We start from the raw sequence: 7,714 nt of genomic DNA, 5'->3' as shown, positions 1-7,714 counted from the left end.
GAAGTAATAATAATTTCTAAATTACTCCACTAAACTGTGGTACCACTAAAACCACATCTTTCTTTTCCTGCTGCCAACAGCCTCAGATCGTCTCAACGGCCAACACTACAACGACTTGAAGTTTACTTCACAAACCTGTCCTTAACCTTTGTTAAACCTTCATTTCAACTAATGATGATATGATGCTCATTTTTTTTATTATAACTTTTTCTCAGTTTTATATTGAATTGAGTGCCAGGCGGGTCCCTGCCTGCTAAGTACTGTACTGCTTTCATTATGTTTTTTTCTTTTAATAAAATCCGAACTCAGATTGGTTTTTTTTTGTGTATCTGGCATAGTGTTTAAGTTTGAGTTTTGTCAGCAATGCTTGTAAATAAATTGGGAACAAATCCTTTTGACAGTGTCTCACCCATTGTATAAAAGAAAAAGAAATGTAATGTATCGGAGCTAAACTGGTGTGTGGTGCTGACGTGATGTTTGGAGCCTCAAACAGTTTCTTCATCTATCACTTGAGACTAATATGTGATATGATATTAGGCAGATAAAATTAATTCTCATGCAGCTGACATATTTCTTTAAATTCAGGTGAGGTATTGATTTGGATAAAGTTATCTGAAATACACTACAACAGTGGTTCTCAAACTTTTTACATCACGTACCACCTCAGAAAATAATTGTCTCTCCAAGTACCACCATTATGACCGATGTTAAAATACAGCTGCGTAGGCCTACCCTAGTCAGCAATGCACAGTTCACGCAGGAGACAAATGTATTCATAATAATGATATTACTTATTGTTGACTTTTGTCAGCGACAGCCACGCTGTACAAAGTGTTTTTGAACCCTTCATCATTTTAGCTACCTCCTACTGCTTACTATCTTGTCCTCACAGTTTAGCTTGTAACTAATCGTGGATGATTTGCACGCACTACTACCCAACTGCGTAGCTGCTACGTGGCGGGGTAGTAGCACGTGCATATGTTTTTTTTTGGTTTCAAAATAGAAATATTACAGCAAAGCCAAAACTTATTTTAAATCCCATTTCAATGATCTCATGGTTAGGGGTATTTTCATTTGTAGTAGTATTTTGATAGTATTATATGTTTTTAAATAAATTTTATGTCATTTTTAAAAAAATATTTCAGAGATTCCTCCGCATACCACTAGAGGGAGCACGCGTACCACCAGTGGTACATGTACCATAGTTTGAGAACCACTGCTCTATCTATTACCAAGGTCAGGATGAAGTTTCACACTCAACATTTCATACACGTTTATTTCTAAATGACAAATAAAAAATGTTGGGATTAAATCCCTGACATTCAGGGTCCAGTGGTTGGATAAGCTGGAGCTCAAACTAAATGAGGTCTGGTTCTTTAAAGGGACACTCCACTAATCAGGATGATGTCATCGTGGTTATCTGGAGTTAGCCTCGAGACTTCAACTATTTGACAGAAACCGTTTGAAAGATGAGGACATTTAAAGGTCCCATATTGTAATAAGGGAGATTTTCATGTCTTTTATATTTTAAAGCAGGTTTAAGTGCTATATAAATACTGCTAAACTATCAAAACGCTCAATATACAGAGAAATATACACAGCCCATACTCAGAAATTGTGCGTTTGAAACAAGCCGTTAGGATTTCTGTCCATTTGTGATGTCACAAATATACAATATATATACATCATCACACGGTTTTAAACATAAACATTCTAAATGTGTCCCAGTTTATTTCCTGTTGCAGTGTATGTAAATAACATCAGCTGACAGGAAGTAAACATGGACCCAAGCTGTTGCCTAGCAACACAATTCTGTTGCAATTCCGTTGAAATGAGCTAAAACGGGGTGTTTCAGACAGAGGGTAAATACAGGTATATTCAGGCTGACAGTATGAGGAAAATAAAGGTTTTTTTGAACATTACAGCATGTAAGCATGTTCTAATAGAAACCCAAAATACATGTATGAACCTGAAAATGAGCACGATATGGGACCTTTAACATGTAGAGAAGGTGTGATGAAAGAGACTATTACATTGCATTATGGGAAATGTAGGATTCAGTGGTTTTGAAGTTTATGTCAAGGGATTAAAAGTCAGAATATCGCAGCATATATATATATTTTTTAAATATGTCTTGCTCAAGTTCCCATACTTTTAAAGATGTTCAATACTAAATGACTGGAGTAACCCTTTAAGTGTACTGAACTGCACCTGCTGACTAAATGGAAGCTCTCCCAGCCGTTCATTCAATGCTATTAAAAGTATTGAAACAGCACTCTCTACTGGCTGAACAGCAGTTGTGTCTCTGACACACAGGGCCTTCTCTCTGTGACCAACATGTGACACCACACTATGACAAAACAAGTTATCATTTTGATGACTTTGGCCAATTTACTGACACAATAACTGGGTTTAGAAGCATGAATGAAGTGTTGTGGGTGAGTTACTACCTTTTGCAGACATGCAGTAGAGTTGTGATGTCAAATCAAACAGTTGTGACAGTTGCACTTAAAGTTTAGAGAATGTGAAGACTGTCTCGAAAAATGAGCCAAAGCGATTAAGAAAAACTGTAATTTATACACCCGCGCACAAGATGATCTCTCCTCCCAGTGGAGCTCTTATTACTGTAATTCTTTGTGCTCAACAATAAACGGGAAATACTCGATTATGACAACATGAATTACAGCTTTTCTCAATCGCTTTGGCTCATTTTTCGAAACAATCTTAACATTCTCTAAACTTTAAGTGCAACTGTCACAACTGTTACATACTGTAAAGAGAAAATGTACCTTTGTATTAGGGGTCGTACAAGACATAATTCATTCTTGCACTCACACACACATGCATTCTCCTTTCACATACATATATTTTCACTCGCACAAGAATATATGTATGTGTGAGAAGAAGATATGTATGTGTGAGAGTGTAGGTAGATAGGTAGGATGGTAGGTAGGTATATATATATATATATTTATATATATACGTATATATAGATAGATAGATAGAAAGATAGATCTCAACAGTTTCTTTGTTTCTGAACTCTGCTGCATTCACCATTGTGCTGGACTTTGTTTCTCCATCTGATCACCGGTGATGAAAACAAGAACGACACAATTTATAATCAGAGTTACTAAAGTCAGGACTTTCCCTTTATTTCAGCATGTTAGTCATCATTGCATCATTTACCATCATTTGTTTTTATTTAACTGACAAACTACAACATAAGCTGAGTCACCTGGGAGAGGCAGAGAATGATCAGAGACTGAGATAAGGTGTTTACAGGCCACAGTATGCTGGTTCCCATCATGGGGGAACTCCAGTTAGCATATCCAGGTTTGTTTACATGTGCAACAACACATCTGGATACCACGAAAACCTAATGTCAACCACCAGTGCTGCCCCAAAGAGCAGCTTTGCTCTGGATACAAGATGAGCCCTGCCTCCAGTGCACACTTCCTGCCCTGAGAGCAGCATCACTGAGTATACAGTAGACATGACGGTGTAGTACTGTACGCTCCACCTGCACCCAAAACTGCTTCATCATAGGAACGGACACTAAGCACATTCTACATTTGCAGTCGAGCAGGCTGATGCTGGATCAGCATTCTAGTACATCTGCCCTTATCTTTATCTCTGCTCTATACACACTAATCTAATCAGGGCTGCAACTACATCATTACCAGTTAACCTAATCTGCTATTATTTTTAGGGGCCAGTCATGTATGCTGTTGGTCCTTTTTTTTCATCATCATCATCATCTTCTTCTTCTTCTAATATAACATAGGTCAAGTCGTATGCTAAACTTCCTTAACTGGCTTCATGGGCCAATAGTCCTGATGGTGGCGCTGCAGCAAAAGTCTAAAGATTAAAACTTTACAAATTCATAACAAATCAGCCGTACATGTTACAACTTTGGAACTTCCACCAAAATGTTCAGATGCTTCAACCTGGCAGGAATTATGAAGTCCATCACTGTCCATCTCACATTTTTTGCTCAATTGACAGCAGACTTGCTGCGCTGAATCTTCAGACTGTCCTCCACAAACCATCCAGCCAGATTTTCGAATTATCACAAATTGAGCCCACAGTGCATCAAAAGGTTTCAGTGTAAACACTACTGTACACAGCTACTGCAAAGTGTCGCTAAATAAAACTCCAACGTACATGAAAATTAATGGCAATTTTTTGAGGTCACAGTAGATAGTAGGTAGTAGCGTGGTAAATTTCATCAATTTGACCTAAAAAAATGTATTTTTGACAGGATTTTGAATTGTATCAAGCATTTTAAACATCAGTTTGTCACTTATGGAGCAATCAATCTTTATTAAAATAACTGACTGACATCTCTGTGTTGTCTAGATGAAGTACGCATATTCCCAGACTTTTGTCTTGACGACTGAACTTTTGACTCTAGTTTGAAATGTGCCTTTACATGATGCAGCCCTGGCGATTGCGTCAGCGATAGTGTGAAGTCAAAGTGTGAAGAGGTAGTTTCCACCCACCCGAGCAGTTGGCACACTAAGATAGTGCTAATACGTCAAAGGCTTAATAATAGTGGACTGTCCTGTACTTCTCATTTATCTTCCTCTTCCCTTTTTTCATCTTCCTCCTCATAGTGCCAGGCCCCGAACCCACAGCTGTGCAGCAGCAGCACCTACTGTATCATTTCTTACATCTGTAAAATATCAGAAAATATTGGAAACTCCCCCCAGGAGTCATCGGTGACGTGATGGAAAATCTTGTTTTATCCAAAACAAAAATTTGCCAAAGAATGAAAAATGACTTAAAGTATTACTTTTCAAAATAGTTTCGAAATAGTCTGACAACTGACTGATCATTGCAGCTGTAAAGCTGAGTAACAGCATCATATACCAAAACAGTAGTTCAACAAGTTTGTAAGAAATAGCAGAAATTCAATAAACCAGACACTGACTGACATTTTTTTAAAAAACAGTTTATTTATGTTTGATTTATTTAGGAGTAGAAGGTAAGACAGCATAAGTTAGACTGTACATTGAAAGCTTGTCTATCTGAAAATAGCAACGCTGGGAGAAATGTTTTATCTGAATTATCTGATGTTGAGCACATCAAACTGTTTATGTGGCATTATTATTATTTAAAAAACAACCTAGAACACAGTATAAAACCTTTGTTAACATGATTGGACAGTATAGAGGCAGAGCTCGGAGAAAGGAGGCACTAAACATCAGCATATTTGGCAGATCAGTTGCAGAATTTTTTTTCTTTCCTGACGTGATTACACATTACATATTCTATAAGACACTGGCATTAAGGGGGGAAATCAGTCAGTCAGTCAGTCAGGTTATGATTATTGTTTTTAACAATAACACTGAGTCACGGCTGTGGAGCAGTGCTGTTGCATAGCTTGGACTATGTAAGGTGACACCGGTGTCCTCTCACAGGTATTTACAACAAAAGAAAAAAGTCTTTTCTCTTCAATTTTCGACCAGAAAAAAGACATTTGTGACGGTAACGTCAGAGTCACAGAACATACAGAAGATGTACAAAAACCAGTAACACAGAAAACGTTAGAAGGCAAAGTCTAGTTCATCATGGCTGCTTTGGGAGCAATAATCAAACAGGGCCTCTCAGATTAAAACTGGTTCCCAGATCAGAAAAAACATGATCGCCACCATCAGGTCCCGGGGCGTGATGGCACTTGGTGACAAATCCATGTGGGTGTTGGAAGGCAGATGGTGAGCATGTGACTGCACTGACTCTGATACAAAACACTAAGTGTCACCCATCAAGCCTGGACAACAGTCCAGTGGGACAGAGAACACATACAGGTGCCGGTCAGATCATCCAACAGCATCTGGAATCCCCTTTACATAGTAATTAGTCAGGTGTGTGGAGGTGTAACAGTAATCAGGGCCTCTTATTTCATTCTCACCCCCCCCCCCCATTTCTATAATTCATGGCGTTGAGACAGCAAAGACACGCGAGAGAAGGAAGCTGGAGAAGGAAGCATGGTGCAGCCTATAGGAGGGCCACGGAGACGGGATTTTCACCCGGCCGCTCGGTGGGGAACTTCACAACACTTCTGCTTGTGGCCAAACGACACGTTGTACAAGCTTGTTTGTTTAAAGCATACTGACGATATATACTGATGAAAAAGTGGCAGTGGACAGTCAATCACAGAGAATTAGGGCTACATGAAAATAAAAAAAGAAGTCTCTAAGGGTCTGAGGTTCTGAAAATCTACACTCAATTGAACACTTAACTAGCTTTCAGAATCAGAATCCGGTTTATTGCCATGTAGGACGCAAATCTCCCGGTTCTTCATCAGCGATCGGAGCTGGCTCAGGTGTCCCTTTGGCCCCATGACAGCAGGTGGTCTCTGTCAAAGGATGGACTTTAGCGTCAGACCTGAGTTAGCTCCATTCACTGAAGAATGAGCTTAGATTTGGTTACACATACTGTTCCAGAAGTTTAAAATTTACTTCTGTTTTAATCCAATGTTTTGTTTTTTCCCTGGAGTACTGATAAAATGTTTTAATTCTGACTTTAATCTCCAAATTCAAAGAAGTTCTCTTCAGAATTTGGATAAATCTCAGAACTGATGTCTTCTTTATCATTTTCTGTCTCTTCGCTGCAGGCTACAACTTGACCGTGAAAGCCTGCGACACTGTGGAGCCCTGTTCTTGAATGACGGTGAAACGTGACATCACAGAGGGCTCCATTAAAGAGCCGAGACGGACGGCGCGGGGACATCTGCTCGTGCTCCCCGCTTCCTGTGCGACAATAATGCTGTCTGTGCTAAAATAATTCAAAACCACGTTTGTTGAGAGTTGCCAGGCCATGTCAGGGTACGGCCCTGTTCTGCTATGACTTCATGGTTGTCTTGTTTGTTAGTGCAACAACAGGCTTTCTGCTGGCCTGAAGTCATTACATGACACAGCGGTCTGGATCCAGACCAGGCCTTCCGCTGGTCGCACAGCTTTAGGCTGTCTGTGGTCTGAGCAGCAGCAGCAGTAGACAGGGACACGTCTGTGTCTCGCTCACTCACACAGCTTCATCCAGACGCAGACAGACTGACAGATGATGACTGGCACGGCAGTTTGAGGAATTCACTGAGCTCTTGACGGTTGTGTTGCTCAACTTCCTTTTAGAGTTGGGAACCCACACACACACACCAAATTTAGCCATGTGACATTGCTGCTTCATGCTAACACACTTGTTGAGAGACAGTAGGCTCCTTGTGAGTCTGGGGGACGGGAAGGACTACACTGATACAGCCCGGGGGACACAAATGATCTCATTGGTCTCTCATGATGTCCGCTACCCCCTTCGTCACACCCATTAAGGCAATCATTTATTCAAAACTAAATCTAAATGTTGAACAAATATCAGATAGTCTAAAGCTGGGCATACACCGTACGACTTTAGAAATGTTGTTGTTGTGTACTTCCTACTCCTACTGTACGAGTAGATCGTTTGCGGTGTAAAGCCAAAGCTTGTGTTCACACTGTACGTATAAAATAGAAAAAAAAACAGCCGGTCGGTCCCTGCGAGCCATTCTGGCTGTTGACAGTTGTCAATAAAGATTTGTTTGTAAGCTCCGAGGCCGGTAGAGTTTGTTTGCTGGCAGAGGTCTGTACAAAGCCCCCAGGAAGAGCGCCGCCGGTCGTCGATCCCAACTTTCGTAGTGGCCAAACGTCGATACTGCAACTTCCGTGTCCGTCACATGATG

Source organism: Sebastes umbrosus, chromosome 14, assembly GCF_015220745.1.
Source record: "Sebastes umbrosus isolate fSebUmb1 chromosome 14, fSebUmb1.pri, whole genome shotgun sequence".
In the NCBI taxonomy this organism is placed as follows: domain Eukaryota; kingdom Metazoa; phylum Chordata; class Actinopteri; order Perciformes; family Sebastidae; genus Sebastes; species Sebastes umbrosus.
Note: the sequence above shows the minus strand (reverse complement) of the source record.